The sequence below is a fragment of the Macaca nemestrina genome, chromosome 19 (genome assembly GCF_043159975.1).
Source record: "Macaca nemestrina isolate mMacNem1 chromosome 19, mMacNem.hap1, whole genome shotgun sequence".
In the NCBI taxonomy this organism is placed as follows: Eukaryota; Metazoa; Chordata; class Mammalia; order Primates; family Cercopithecidae; genus Macaca; species Macaca nemestrina.
The window spans coordinates 66,908,028-66,924,009 of NC_092143.1; the positions used below are offsets into that span (position 1 = coordinate 66,908,028).

The 15,982-nt window shown below is 41.0% G+C and overlaps 1 pseudogene; it reads left to right on the plus strand.

Annotated features, from left to right (window-relative positions):
- The first annotated feature begins 9,993 nt into the window (after positions 1 to 9,993).
- LOC105465252 (WW domain-binding protein 2-like) overlaps positions 9,994 to 15,982 on the plus strand; it is a 92,331-nt pseudogene continuing 86,342 nt past the window's right edge.

Here is a 15,982-nt window from a genome sequence, read left to right on the forward strand (position 1 = left end):
GTTCTGTAGATGCCTATTAGGTCTGCTTGGTGCAGAGCTGAGTTCAATTACTGGATATCCTTGTTAACTTTCTGTCTCATTGATCTGTCTAATGTTGACAGTGGGGTGTTAAACTCTCCCATTATTATTATGTGGGAGTCTAAGTCTCTTTGTAGGTCTCTAAGGACTTTCTTTATGAATCTGGGTGCTCCTGTATTGGATGCATATATATTTAGGGTAGTTAGCTTTTCTTGTTGAATTGATCCCTTTACCATTATGTAATGGCCTTCTTTGTCTCTTCTGATCTTTGTTGGTTTAAAGTCTGTTTTATCAGAGACTATGATTGCAACCCCTGCTTTTTTTGTTTTGTTTCATTTTTTTGTTTTCCATTTGTTTGGTAGATCTTTCTCCACCCCTTTATTTTGAGCCTATGTGTGTCTCTACATGTGAGATGGGTCTCCTGAATACAGCACCCTGATGGGTCTTGACTCCTTATCCAATTTGTCAGTCTGTGTCTTTTAATTGGAGTATTTAGCCCATTTACATTTAAGTTTAATATTGTTATTTGTGAATTTGATCCTGTCATTATGATGTTAGCTGGTTATTTTGTTCGTTAGTTGTTGCAGTTTCTTCCTAGCATTGATGGTCTTTAGAATTTGGCATGTTTTTGCAGTGGCTGGTACCAGTTGTTTCTTTCCATGTTTAGTGCTTCCTTCAGGACCTCTCATAAGGCAGAAATGGTGGTGACAAAATCTCCAGCATTTTCTTGTCTGTAAAGGATTTTATTTCCCCTTCACTTATGAAGCTTAGTTTGGCTGGATATGAAATTCTGGGTTGAAAAACCTTTTCGTTAAGAATTTTGAATATTGGCCCCCACTCTCTTCTGGTTTGTAGACTTTCTGCCTAGAGATTGCTGTTAGTCTGATGGGCTTCCCTTTGTGGGTAACCCCACCTTTCTCTCTGGCTTCCCTTAGCATTGTTTCCCTCATTTCAACTTTGGTGAATCTGACAATTATGTGTCTTGGAGTTGCTCTTCTCGAGGAGTATTTCCTCAATTTGAATGTTGGCCTGCCTTGCTAGGTTGGGGAAGTTCTCCTGGATAATATCCTGCAGAGTGTTTTCCAACTTGGTTCCATTCTCCCCGTCACTTTCAGGTACACCAATCAGACGTAGATTTGGTCTTTTCACATAATCCCATATTTCTTGGAGGCTTTGTTTGTTTCTTTTTACTCTTTTTTCTCTAAACTTCTGTTCTCACTTCATTTCATTCATTCGATATTCAATCACTGATACCCTTTCTTCCAGTTGATCAAATAGGTTACTGAAGCTTGTGCATGAGTCACTTGGTTCTCATGCCATGGTTCTCAGCTCCATCAGGTCATTTAAGGTCTTCTCTACACTGTTTATTCTAGTTAGCCATTTATCTAATCTTTTTTCAAGGTTTTTAGCTTCTTTGTGATGGGTTCGAACATCCTGCTTTAGCTCGGAGAAGTTTGTTATTACCAATCGTCTGAAACCTTCTCTCAACTGTTCAAAGTCATTCTCCGTCCAGCTTTGTTTCATTGCTGGCGAGGAGCTTCATTCCTTTGGAGAAGAGGTGCTCTGATTTTTGGAATTTTCAGTTTTTCTGCCCTGGTTTCTCCTCATCTTTTTGGTTTTATCTGCCTTTGGTCTCTGATGATGGTGATGTACAGATGGGGTTTTGGTGTGGATGTCCTTTCTGTTTGTTAGTTTTCCTTCTAACAGTCAGGACCCTCAGTGGCACGTCTGTTGGAGTTTGCTGGAGGTCCACTCCAGGCCTGTTTGCCTGGCTTTCACCAGTGGATGCTGCAGAACAGCAAATATTGTGGAACGGCGGATGCTGCTGCCTGATCCTTCTGCTCGAAGCTTCATCTCAGAGGGGCACCCAGCTGTATGAGGTGTCAGTTGGCCCCTACTGATAGGTGCCTCCCAGTTAGGCTACTTGGGGTCAGGGACCCACTTAAGGAGGCAGTCTGTCTGTTTTCAGATCTCAAACTCTGTGCTGGGAGAACCACTACTCTCTTCAAAGCTGTCAGACAGGGATGTTTAAGTCTGCAGAAGTTTCTCCTGCCTTTTGTTCAGCTATGCCCTGCCCCCAGAAGAAGAGTCTACAGTGGCAGGCAGGCCTCCTTGAGCTGGGGTGGGCTCCACCCAGTTTAAGCTTCCTGGCCGCTTTCTTTACCTACTCACGCCTCAGCAATGGTGGATGTCCCTCCCCAAGCCTCTCTGCCACCTTGCAGTTTGATCTCAGACTGCTGTGCTAGCAGTGAGCGAGGCTCTGTGGGCGTGGGACCCTCTGAGCCAGGCGCGGGATATAATCTCCTGGTGTGCCATTTGCTAAGACAATTGGAAAAGTGCAGTATTAGGGTGTCCCGATTTTCCAGGTACCATCTGTCACAGCTTCCCTTGGCTAGGAAAGGGAATTCCCCGACCCCTTGTGCTTCCTGGGTTAAGCAATGCCCCGCCCTGCTTTGGCTCACCATCCATAGGCTGCATCCACTGTCTACAAGCCCCAGTGAGATGAACCCAGTACCTCAGTTGGAAATGCAGAAATCACCCGTTTTCTGTGTTGCTCACGCTGGGAGCTGTAGTCTGGAGCTGTTCCTATTTGGCCATCTTGGAACCAGAAAAAGAAAAGTGTAGTTTCTTTTTTCAAACAAGGTTTTTCAGCCCGGTTTTATACCAGACTAACGGTGGCCAAAAATACAAAAGAGAGAGAGAGAGTTGGACAGTAACTCTTCTTGAAAGAAGTTATGTAAAGTTTGTATTTTTTCTTCCTCAAATGTTTGATAGAACTCACCACTGAAGACCACTGGACCTGACGCTTTCCTTCTGGAAAAGTTTTTATTAATCCAATTTTTTTAAGACAGGACTATTCAATTTTCTATTTTTTCTTGTCTCCATTCTGAAAATTTGTTCCTTTCAATAAATTTTTCAATTTCATTTATGGTGTTGAAATTACTGGCATAAAATTGTTCATGATATGTTTATATTCTCATTTTTATGTTGGTAGGGCCTGTAGTGAAGTTCTGCTCATATTGGTTACTTGTGTCTTCTCTCATTCTTTTTGATCTTTCTAGAACACTAGTAATTTTATTGATTCTTTCAAGCTAAACATTTTTGGTTTTGTTAATATTTTTTATTGTTTATTTCTATTTCTCTGATTTTTTTTTCTTTTTACTCTTTACTACTTTCTTCGACTTACTTTGCATATAATTTGGTCTTCCTTTTCTAGCTTCCTAAAATGGATAGTTCAATTATTGATTTTATTCTTTTTTTTTCTACTATCAGCATTTAAAGCTATAAACTTACCTCTAAGTAGGATATTTGCTGCCTTCTGCAAACTTTGATATGTTGTGTTTCATTGCTATTTAGTTTAAAATATTTTGAAATTTTGTTCATAATTTCTACTTTGTGTCATGGATTATTAACAGTGAGTTGTTTGATTTCTAAGTATTTGAGGTTTTCTTAAAATTTTATTGTTGTTGAGTTTCAATTAAATTTCATTGTAATCAGAAAAAGCACTCTGTAAGATGGCAATCTTTTGAAATATATTGAGACTTGTTTTAGTCAGCATAAGCTCTACCTTTGTGGACCTACCATATGAATTTAAAAGAATGTATATTCTGCATTTGTTGGATATAGTCTGCTATAAATCACAGCTAGGTGAAAGTGGTTGATAGGGTCACTTAATTCTTTTAGATCCTCAATGACTTTTTTTTTTGGTCTAGCTAGCATATCAATCACTGAGACATTTGTGAAAGTCTGTAACTGTGATTGTGGATTTGTCTATTTCTCTGTCAATTTTTCCATGGTTATATTGAAGTTATCTTATTAGACACACAAATATTTATAATTATTACATTTTTCTGATAGGTTGGTGCAAAAGTAATTGCGGTTTTGGCAAAAAACACAATTACTTTTACACCAAGCTAATATTTATTCATTTGCCGTTAAAAAGTTTCCCTCTTTGTCTCTAACAATACATCTTATCTTGAAGTATATTTTTTCTGCTATTAATATCGCCACTCTTATTTTCTTGTGCCTACTATTAGCATGGCACGTCTTGTTCAGTCTTTTTTCTCTTAATCTATTTGTTTCTATGTATTTCAAGGGCACCTCCTGTAGACAGCATATAATTAATTCTTCATTTCTTATTCAGTCTGACAATCATGTCTTTTGATTGGATATTTGACTAATTTAAATTTGGTGCAGTTGTTGAAATAGTTGACTTTAGGTCGCCATTTTGCTGTTTATTTTCTTTGTCTTGTCTTATCTCTCTTGATGTTTGTTTGTTCCTCCTTTACTACCTTCTTTTGTGTTAATCACATTTTTTTTAGTATTTTGTTTAATTTCTTTACTGGCTTTCTAGCTATATCGAGCTAATTATTGCATTTTAATAGCACTGTTCTAGAGGTAACAACATATATCTTTAACTTATCCCAATCTACTTAGAGTTCATACTGAATAATTTCAGGTAAAATATAGTAACCTTGCAACAGTATATTTTAATTTCCCTGTCTTCCCATTCTTAGCATTATTGTTGTCATTTGAATCTGAAATCAATATATGTTATCAACTCAATAATACAGCTTCACAAATTTTGCTTAATTTGCCAATTGTCTTTCAAAGAAATTAACAGAAGAAAAGAAAAAAGTGTATGTGTATGCGTGTGTGTTGGGGGTATGTGTGTGAGTGTGTATATACATATTTAGTTCTTTTAATTTACCCACGCATTTTCCATTTCTGGTGTTCATCATTTTTTCCTGTAACTCTGAGAGGTCACCTGGTGTCATTTCCCTTCAGCCTCAAAAACTTACTTTATACGTATGAGCTGAGAGGAGTGAAAATAAAAAAAAAATTAAATTTAAAATCTACTTTAGCTTTTCTAGTAGCACAGTTCTGCTGGCAATTGATTAACTTAGTTTTGTTTGTCTGGCAATGCCTTAATTTCTCTTTCATGTATGAAGGATAAATTCTTTGGCTACAAAATTCTTGGTTGCCAGTTTGTTTGTTTGTTTGTTTCTCTCTCCAACAGTTGAAATATGCCATTCTAATTTCATATGGCTTTCATTACTTTGATGTAAAGTCACCATTGATCATATCATTGTTCTGCTGTATGTAACATGCCATCTTTCTCTGGCTGCTTTAAAGATTTTCTCATTATCTTTGCTTTCAGCATTTTGACTACAAAGGTTTATTCTGGCTAGGGTTTGCTGATTTTCCTAGATTTGTAAATTAAAATTGTTTTCATAAAATTTTGGAAGTTATAGGCCATTCTTTCTTTTGACACTTTCCTGCCCCTTTCTCTTCTTTCCTATTCTCTCCTCCTACCATTCCAATTACACCACTTTGTATCTCTTGATATAAATAGGTCTCTGATGCTCTGTTTATTTTTCTTCAAGTTTTTTTCTTTGTGTTATTCAGATTGAGTAATTTCTATTAATCTCATTTAAAGTTTATTAATTCTTTCTTCTGACACTCCAATCTGCCTTTAAAACCAAATTTTAGGGGCCAGGCATGGTGGCTCATGCCTGTAATCCCAGCACTTTGGGAGACCGAGGCAGGTGGATCACCTGAGATCAGGAGTTCGAGACCAGCCTGACCAATATGGAGAAACCCCATCTCTACTAAAAATACAAAAAAATTAGCCGGATGTGGTGGCATGTGCCTGTAATCCCAGCTACCAGGGAGGCTTAGGCAGGAGAATCGCTTGAACCCGGGAGGGAGAGGTTGCGGTGGGCTGATATCATGCCATTGCACTCCAGCCTAGGTGACCAGAACGAAACTCCATCTCAAACAAACAAACAAACAAAAAAACACACAAAACCAAATTTTAGTGAATTTTTTATTTAACTGAAATGAGTAAATTCTTCACTTAAGTGATGGTGCTTCTTAGCTTTAGAGTTTCCATTTTTTATAGTGTCATTCCTCTGTTGAGATTGCATTAAGACCATTTTCCTTGAATACTTTGAAAGTATTAGAATACCTAATTTGAAGTTTCTTTCCTGCTAAATCCAACATCTGGGCTCCATTTAAGTCAGTTTCGATGAACGTTTTTTGTTTTTCTTGAATATGGGTCACATATTTCTGTATCTTTGCACGTTTAGTAATTTTTGTCTGAAAAATGGACATTGTAGAAAATACAATGTGACTGACTACAGTGGGTTATACTCTTAAATATTCATGTTATTATTTCATTAAGCAATTAATTTGCTTGAGCTTAAACAGAAAAGTTTGTCTCCTCTATGGTGTGTAGTTGTTGATCTCTTCTCAGTTTTTATGACTTCCAGCTGCTAAATATCCTCTTGGTAAATTCAGAGAACTCACCTGGTACAGTTCTATCTTTACAGACTAAAATCCTGTCTGGCCTTTGCCTGCTTTTCTAATGCCTTTGTCAGATTCTCCCTAACATATGCATACTTTACTAGCCAATCAGTGATGTGGGCAAAATTTTTACTCAAGATTTGGGGGTTTCAATCCTTTTGCCATTCTCTTGCTTACAGATTTCCCCCCCAAATTTTTCCTGTCCTCTCTTCTCTGTTACACTGAGCCTGGAATGTGACTAATGTATCTCTTTGCTCTGGCCAGGGATGTTGGGGAACATCTTCAGGCAGGATAACAGCAAATTCCCAGTTCTTCCCCCTTCCAGTTGTTTAAAAGTAATCTGCCTTCTGTCCTCCGCTTTTCATGTGTTCTTATTCCTATAAATAGTTGTTCTTTCTTTTTATTATTACAGAATTTATAATTGTCATCTGTAGGAGGGTTTATATAGCAACTCCACTCCAAAACCATTACTAGACGTGCTTATGGTTATGTCTTTAGTCTTTATCTTCTTTATGTACAGTACATGAGCATGAGGGTAGGTACATACTTTATTACTGTATATGCAGGATTTCACACAAAATAAATGCTTCATAAATATTTGTTGTATGATTAAATAAAAATTCTGACTGCTACTGCAATTACACAATTGATCCCTCAGTGTGCATTCACAAATATTTACTGCTTTTAAAAAAAAAAGTTTCTCATAATCTTAATCACAAGGTCTGTACCTTGAGGAGCTAGTCCTCATTTTTTTACAGGCTTTTTGGTCACCTTTTGAAACAGCAAGCGAGGGGACCGTATTTATTCAGTGGAGTTTCTTGTATGACCAATAAGAGAATATACTACAAGCACATTATGTGTCTTTCTTCAACTTCTAGAAAAAAAGAATGTCATCCGTGAGTACTGTCAATGGTCTTTGAGATTCTCACAGGCAAGGGGTTCCCAAATATGAGTGGATGTGGCTTGATGATCATGAGGCATTTTGCTTGTGTCTTAAGGCTTATTTCATTCTGAAGGTCACAGACTATGACTTCCCCAAGTGAGAAGTGAGCCTCCTCCCAATCTTCACTTTGGACAAGGGGCTTAGCCTACAACTATTAACAACACCTAGGCACCAACCGGTGTAGGAATCAGATGCATTTTTCTTAGGCCAGTTGCTTTTAAAGCAAAACAAAACACTTTCCCTCTATATAGAAGAGTTGGTATCTTTTAGATTGCAGCTGTTTTTGCTTCTCACTGATGGCTGTATTCCTGTTTTGGCCAAGAGACAATTATCTACAAAGTGTGTAATATCATCAAGGGGCCTAGAATTAGAGGCAGTGTATCAGCATTACATATAAGTAATTATTATTACCAGTTTACACTTTTGGATATGGGGGTTATTTTGCTTTCTACTTTGAGCTACACACATGAAGAGTACGATATAGGTGTTACTGGCTGCATGTTGGGAATGTTATATATTTAAACAGTTTGCAGTTAATTAAGAGTATTGACTTGGAACTAAATCACTGGTCTCACACAACATCTGTGCTCTCTTCCTATCTGTCTATGTATTTAGATGGCGTCTATCACTGTGGTATCTATGTGCTCTGAAAATCTAATTAGGCTAATTTCAACTTCCTCTGTGAGGGAGAAGGATCTACCTCTCTTCATCACCCTTCCTGCCACAGTCGTCTTGAAGGGAGTCATTATTATTCCTCGAAGAGAAAGGCAGTTGAAAGAGAGCCTCAAGCAAGAAACAGCATTTCGCACCTTCCTTGAAAGTTGGGGGTTTGGCTTCTAGAAGTGTTTTCAGCTTGTAAACGGCACCAGAAAGGCAAAAGGGCAGATGCTGCTGAAGAGTCTGGTAACGTGTATACAGGGGAAGGAAAACTGGAAATTTCCTTGCAAGCCCTGGGTTAAAGAATTTGCTGGTAGATTATGCTTGATTGTGTACTCACAACGTCCAGGCCGCCACCACCTGACAGACGCAGTGTTTGTTTATCCAAGGAACATAAGGGCAGTGTTCTCTTTCCAACAATGAACAAGTGTTGTTGTTCCGTCTGTGGGTCTCTGTTAACATTCCGACATCTTAATTCCTGGGCTGAGAAGAGCTGCCTGATTTCATTGGTTTTCAATGCCTAGCCTGCAGCTAGAGGTATGGAGAAGACAGCAGCACAATCACTATGAGTTACTTTTTGTGGTCGTAACCCACAAGGGTTACTCTTCCAGAGTGAATCCAAAGGCATATATTCATGCACAGGCAGAGAATTGCTGTCACAAAGCAGAGCTTGTTAGTTGGAAATGAGAAGGGATCAGAGATGGCCAAGTATGTTAGTCTGAGCTGGGCCAGGAGCTCTGTGATGCAGTATAAAGGAAAAAGAGGGAGGTTAAAAAAAATCAGTACTTTAACTGAGTCACATCTCAAACACAATGCGGGCTAGTTGTTATCAAGTATTCGATGTCAAATATTTTTCTTTCATTCTTTGCTTGAAATTTGCATTATGTAGAGCAGGCGTCCCCAAGCTCCGGGCCATGGACCGGTACCCCAAGCCCTGGGCCATGGCCCCTGGCCTGTTAGGAACTGGGCTGCACAGCATGAGGTGAGCGGTGGGCAAGTGGGTATCTTTGCCTGAGCTCGGCCTCCTGTTAGATTGGCAGCAGCATTAGATTATCACAGGAGCATGAGCCCAGCATTAGATTATCACAGGAACATGGACCCTATTGTGAGCTGCACATACAAGGGATCCAGGTTGCCCGCTCCTTATGAGAATGCACTGCCTGATCATCTGAAGTCGAACAGTTTCATCCCGAAACCACCCCCAACCTTGGTCTGTGGAAAAATTGTCTTCCACGAAACCAGTTCCTTCTGCCAAAAAGGCTGGGGAACCACTGATTTAGACTTTCCAAGAAAATGATGGGAATGTTTGGCTGGGAATATTGAGATCAAGTTCATTTTTAAAAAATGAAGTTTTAAATTTCCTCATAAGCTGGGTGCAGTGGTGCATGTCTGTAATCCTAGCTACTAGAGAGACTGAGACGGGAGGATTGCTTGAAGCTAGGAGTTCAAGACCAGGCTTGGCAACCCAGAAAAGAATATTTTAAAAATTGTCTCCTCTTTTTTGGGATACAGAGAGTTTCACTGTGTCACTCATGCTGCACTGCAGTGGCATAATTATACCTTACTGCAGCCTCTACCTCCCAGGCTCAAGTGATCCTCCCATCTCAGCCTTCTGAGTAGCTGAGACCACACATGTGTACCACCACATCTGGCTAATTACAAAAATGTAGAGATAGGGCCTCACTATTTTGTCTAGGCTCGTGTCACACTCCTGGGCCCAAGTGATCCTCCTGCCTTAGCCTCCCAAATTGTTGTGAGTACAGGCATGAGCCACTGTGTCCTCCTTCTGGCAAAGAAAATTAAGAGTCCTGGCAGTATGAGATATTTGGTATAAAAAGACTGAGACCAGAAATGGTAGGGTGGCAGCATTTGGAACTGTCCCTCACCTCCAAGCTCCCCTTGGTCTCTGGAGAAGGATCGTGGGGACTCTTTGCAGGTCTGTGCATGATCTCATTAAAGAGACTAGTGGATACCTAGCATTAGAGAGATTTTACAACCTGAGGATGCGCCCAACTGTGACAAGAAAATGACTGCTGACCAAAGCCAATCCTTCACCCTCAGAATTTCAAAGACCAGTCCTCAGAGCAGTAGCAGCTTTCCAGAGCTGACACTCTGAGGAGAGAGCTGCATGTGGCACTGCCACAGATATGAAAAGCAGAAACTTCCACGTGCAAATGACCACATGGAAAGAGAGGAGCACAGTCCTCCCCCCGCCTCCCTTAGGCAACATAATTACTAGCTGAAATCTGTCTATGAGGGTCCCCAAAATGGCTGAGCCATTTCATTGGCCCATTAAATAAACACAAAAATTTGTTTGTAAGCTTAGGCCTTGGCCTGCCTCTGCTGACTTTCTAAATATGGAATACCTAGGCTAACTTCAAGATTTCTTTGGGAGGGTGTGGATTCCCCTGAGTTGCTTCTCTACCTAAAAGTCACTATATCAATACATTTGTTAAGATGTAGCCACCACCATGAGCTGGTCAACTGCAGGATGGGGCGTCTTGGGGCTGCTTTCGGAAAGACTATGGTGCTCAAGGAGAGTCACTCCGAGGGCCGCGGAGTGATGGCCAACAACACTGCGAGCATCCTTGTGTCCTCCGATCTTGTGGAACTTACATTCAGTGACATGAAGAACGGTCAGAGGCCTCCAAAGGGACCAAGAAAGGCACTATCTACCTTACCCCTTTCATCTTTCTTTCTGTCCAGGGCGAACGATACCATGCAGTCCTTCGTAATGCCACTGTATCTTGTGAAGACCTGTGAGATTAAGCAGCCTGTGTTTGATGCAAACTACATCAAAGGAACAGTGAAAGCCGAAGCAGGCGGTGGCTGGGAAGGCTCTGCTTCCTGCAAGTCCGCCTTCACGGCAGGGGGCGCCACTGAGTCTGGGAAGCACGTGTTCTAGGTGGCATCTCAAGCGCCCAGGGGTGAAGCCCTCAGTGGAGCCTACGGCCGGCCACTCTCACATGCCTGGCAGGACTTGTGCCTTTCCCCCGCCAGTCACTAGTGGAATGTACCCCTGCCCTCCTGGCTGCCCTTCTCCACCGTCTCCGCCTGAGTTCTATCCAGGACCTCTCAAGATGGACAGGGCCATGGGGTATGTGCAGCCCCCGCCACCGCCCTATCCTGGGCCCATGGAACCTCTGGTCAGCCCTGATGTTCCCTCCACTCCTGTAGCCGAAGCCAGGGCCACAGAAGCCGCTGCCAGCACCTATTATAACCCAGGCAAACCTTACCGCGTCTCCATGCCCACGAAGCAGCCTCCGCCATCTTATCTCGGGTAAGAAGGTAGGAAGACCCAGTAGACGCCTCCCGTCACCTGCCTCCCGCCTGCCTCCCTCTCTGTCCTTGTTTCCTACTCCTTCCCTCAGGGTTGCGGCTGGGGCTGGGGGAGCTGAGGGAGGGCCTCGTTCTTCCTCCAGGTCTGATCATAAACAGTTACCAGGAAGGAGCGCTGGGGGACAGTTGGGTCCCCGGCCTCGGGAGAGGCCGCATGCCTGCCTCACATCTCTGGGGCTCTTGGGAGCACAGGGTATCCCCCCCCGCACCCCCGCCTTCCCGTTTCACTCCCGTAGCTTCCCCCTACGCAGGGATTCTCTGGCCACCTCCTCCACTGCAGTCCAGCTCCCCTGGTCTGGCAGCCACTCTGCACTCAGTCTCATGAGCCCCCTCAGACCAGCCAGGTGTCTTCCCACAGACCCCTGCCAGGCCTGGTTCACATTCCCTCCTCTGGTCTGTGCCTGGCCTGGAAGGGCCACCATGGGCAGACTGTCAGCCCAGATTCCACTCGGCCCGATTCTGGCCCCAGCCACTGTCACCCTCCCCTTCCCTGTCCTGGGTCATGGTGTTGCCAACTCCATGTGACTTTTGAGGCTATAAAATGAGCTTCCAGGGCTTGAGTGGCATCAGGATAAGCCCACTGAAGAAGAAGCTTCCCTGCTTTCTGCTAGTGTTTCTGGAATTTGCTTTCTGTCTCCTCTCTCTTTCTTCTAGAAGGCGCTTCTCTATTGGAACTAGAGAATGCATATCTGTGCCGTTGTGCCACCCGGGGCTGCTCGGTGGGCCAGGAATGAGGGCCCCTGACCCCGCATGCTGGCTACAGCCCCTCAGCCTACCTCTTCCCTATAAGCCTCATGCCCCCAGATATACTAACATTTGCTCTAGTTCATTCCTGCACTGGCCATGAAGTGAGGAGATGGTTATTTAAAGAGAATTCCCTATTTATTTGACAAAAATCCAGTTAATATGTTAATGTGAAATAAATCCTGTTTGTACCTTCATTTGTTGGCTGAAAATGTGAAATAGTGAAAATGAAGTAACAGGGGAAAAAAAAAGTAGGATGGTCCAACTCCTCTCTGCCTGAGACTCACTGGACAATCTTCTCTGTGTCTTTGACTTTTTATCTGTAAAAAAGATTACACTCTGTTCCATATGTGGGATGGCAATAAGGGCAGTATTTAATCTGGACCATAAATCTTTAAAATCATTTAATTATCAGCTCTTCTGCCATGTAATGCAACTACTACTTTATATATTTAGGTTACTTGATGCTTTTGAAGTAATTCAGTATGACTCTTTCAAGAACAAGAAAATGTATCAGATAGTTTTTTGAGGCCATTTAGGGATGGAGGCAAGCCAGGAGTTCAAGATTCAAGGTAGTATGAGGCAAACAAATAACACTTTCTTCCCCGCTGGAGTTACTAAATAGTGTGAGAAATAAAATAAAAGTATGACAGACAGGAGACTACAGTATCACCTTCTTATCCTGATACTGGAGAATGTGGCTTATATCTTATCTGCAGGCAAGTCAGCTTCATAATATAGAGCCTCAGAATGAGACAGACTTTATGAGTGGGTCACATTAGCTGGATCACCACTGGCCCCCACACAGGGGAGCCTGCCCCAGAGAACTTGGGGTGTGGAGAAGCAGGGCAAAATGTTTGCTTCCTATGGACTGCTAGTTCTCAAGAGCAGGAAGAGAGAAAACGGCTGGGAAATATGCCCAGTTTCTTCTCTCCAGCTTATTCCCAGATAACTGATTCCTCCTTCTCCCAGGGGGAGAGTGAAGGACAATATGGAACGAGGCCAGGAGTGTTGTGTTCTCTCCAAATGGAAGGAAACCTCTGGAATGGGAAAGAAGCATTCCCTCCTAACATGGCGTGTTCCTAGAAGGCAAGTGAGTATTTTCGAGAAGAATATTCTTATTTTTTAATACCACCCCTAGAGAAGGTGATGTTGTCTAGTCATCTAGCACCCTTAGGAGTTAGGCCAAGAAACTTGGTACCCAGGGATTTTGCTAGGTCAGTTTTGGTATTTTTAAAACGGCATCAGAAGACATTTAACCAACTCACCCCAGTAGAATTCTTGGATTTGTATTGCTTTGATATGTTCAAAGCTATTCATTCTTTTCTGAATTTTAGAAGGTAGGACCACACTTATCTGGGTGACAAAAAGAAAAACTTCATTCTAGATTTTATCGTAATAGCCACGATCCTCTTCAAAGTTGTACTCACTTATATGTAACTTCAAAAAGCGTTCACTTATTCATTCTTATATCCACCTATTCAGTCAATTATGCATGTATTTTAAAATTCAATAAGAATTCATGAGTTGTTTTTCACCTATGTGCCAGGTACTATATTAGGCAGAAGGAAAACAAAACCAATTCTGTGTATACAAAAGGTGCCAAATAAGCGGCTTACATAGTCCTAAAAGAGCCAGGACACTATATTGGCCAGCACCCCCACCATATACCTATGTGTTTATCTGCTTTAGACCCTTTAGATCCTGGTATGCACTGGGGGTTGCAGAAAAGAGACATAAACATCTTTACTTGATTTCTCCATATAAAGTGTGTAGCATTAGATACGTAACTCCGATATCTATATGTGTCTGAGAGATTTGTACAGGAATTTTCATAGCAGCTTTATTTAAAATGACCCCAAACTGGAAATGACCCAAATGTTCATTAACAGATTAACGGGATGCTAACACTCAGCAATAAAAAGGAACAAACTACTAATTACATACAACACAGATGAATCTCAAGCCATTGCAACATAGTAGCACATACAACAGTAATACATACCACAGAAGAAGCCAGATTGAAAGAGCAGGTACTATCTGATTCTACTGTGTGAAATTGTAGAATAGGCGAAAATAAGTTATAGTGAAAGAAACCATAATGGAGGTCACATCTGGAAGTAAGTAGTGGGGAGACAGACTACAAAGGGATATGAGGAAGCTTAGTAGGATGATGGGAATGTTTCGTATTTTAATTGGGATGTTTGTTACGCAGCTGTGTACATTCATCAAAACTCACTAAATGACACACGGTACATGTATTTTATGTATAAAGTATACCTTAAAATGTAAAGAGAAAGGTACAAAGGTACAAACTGATCAGAGAATAAAAGCTCAATTAAGCATATTTTTAAAAAATGAAACCTATCAAAAACATTTCAAATGTTTCTTGGCATTTGAACTACACTTAAATAGGTCATGATTTATAATCTCCAAGCACAGAGTGTTTTTCTTCCTAAACTTTGTACCTTTAGGGAAAAAATTTTATGACAGAAATGGAATACAATAGGAGAAATAAGCTGCTTCTTAAATATTTACCTTAATACGTAAAGAAAACTAGGGACTGTCATAATTAGAACACATGTAAGTCTTTTTTTACATATGTATATTTATAGCTGACTGCATATAATTTTAGATGATAGTAATTGCCATTGTGTGTGAGTTTGTGAGTATGTGTGCTGTGTACCAAGCAACATGGAGAAATAAAAGAAGGAAAGAGGGTAAGCAATATTAGCGTAATTTGAAGAACTGGATGAAATTATTTCAATTCTGTCAAATTATAATCATTTACAGAAAGAAGATATATTGTTGGTTATTTTCATGTGTATTAATTGGCATTCAAGCCATCTGTATCATTTACTCATATATATTTAATGGGGATCATAAATATTCCTCTGCCAGCTAGAGAAGAGCCATCTATCAGGAGAGATGACAATCTTGGGGCTATTACTCAATGACTTGGTAGTAAAGGCTGAGCATTTTCTTGAGGTTATTAGAGTTGGATTTTAAACTTCTTTTATAGTAATGTACAGTAACATATAAAACATGTTGCTTTAATGGATTTTTAAAACCTCTACCAAAAAAGTCCACTTTAAATGCAGTGAATGCTGATCTATGAAATGAAGTTTATTTCACAAGCCATAGTTAGCTTTTGAGCTTTAAATCACATACTCTGTCCTAGAACACTAGTCTGATTTTAGTAGACCTGGAAATAAAAATGGAAATTGTTATTGACCCATCAGCTCCCATGTAGCAACTTTTTTTTTCTGTAAATGTAGTTGTGCACACATTTCTTGGAAGAGATAGAAGAGTTTCATTCTGGATATTGTCAACCAACTTTCATTCTGATAGTTGTGTCAATGTGTCACAGTCACCAGCACTATCAAAAGGGGCTTTGAAATGAAATTGCGCATTAAAAGGAAAAGCCTGGGGTGATTTGCTGTGTTTCAGTTCAGCCTGGGAGTGGAAAGGGAGAACCGTGTGCTAGGCCCAGGACACCTCCTGAATGCTCTGTGTTAACCTGCTCTGTGTTAATTTGCTTGGCTAATGTCCAGGGAGGCTTCTGGGACTTCTCAGTGTCCCACAGTGTAGTCCTAGGACTTGCAGTGGCACTGCAGTTAGGGTTGGCTCACAGAAGACTGTCAATTCACTTACATGGTGGTCAGCACGATTCCCTGTTTTCATATGCTGAAGCAGAAATATTTCTTTAGATAAGACAAAGGTATAGATTTAGTAGCATTCTCCCCTCTGTCTGTAATCATTTCCTTGAGTGTATGCTTCTAGTTCTCTGGTCTGCAAACTGGACTTAACAGTTGTAGACCACCATTTAAAGCAACTAGAAAAAACAAGAGCCATTCTTCCTTTGGCCCGATTGCAGATCATTCACTTGTATCATTTGTATAGTTTCTGACATTCACCTTTCTGACATTCTGTCTCAAAGACAGTTGGAATCTGTGTCTTTAAGAATGAGGA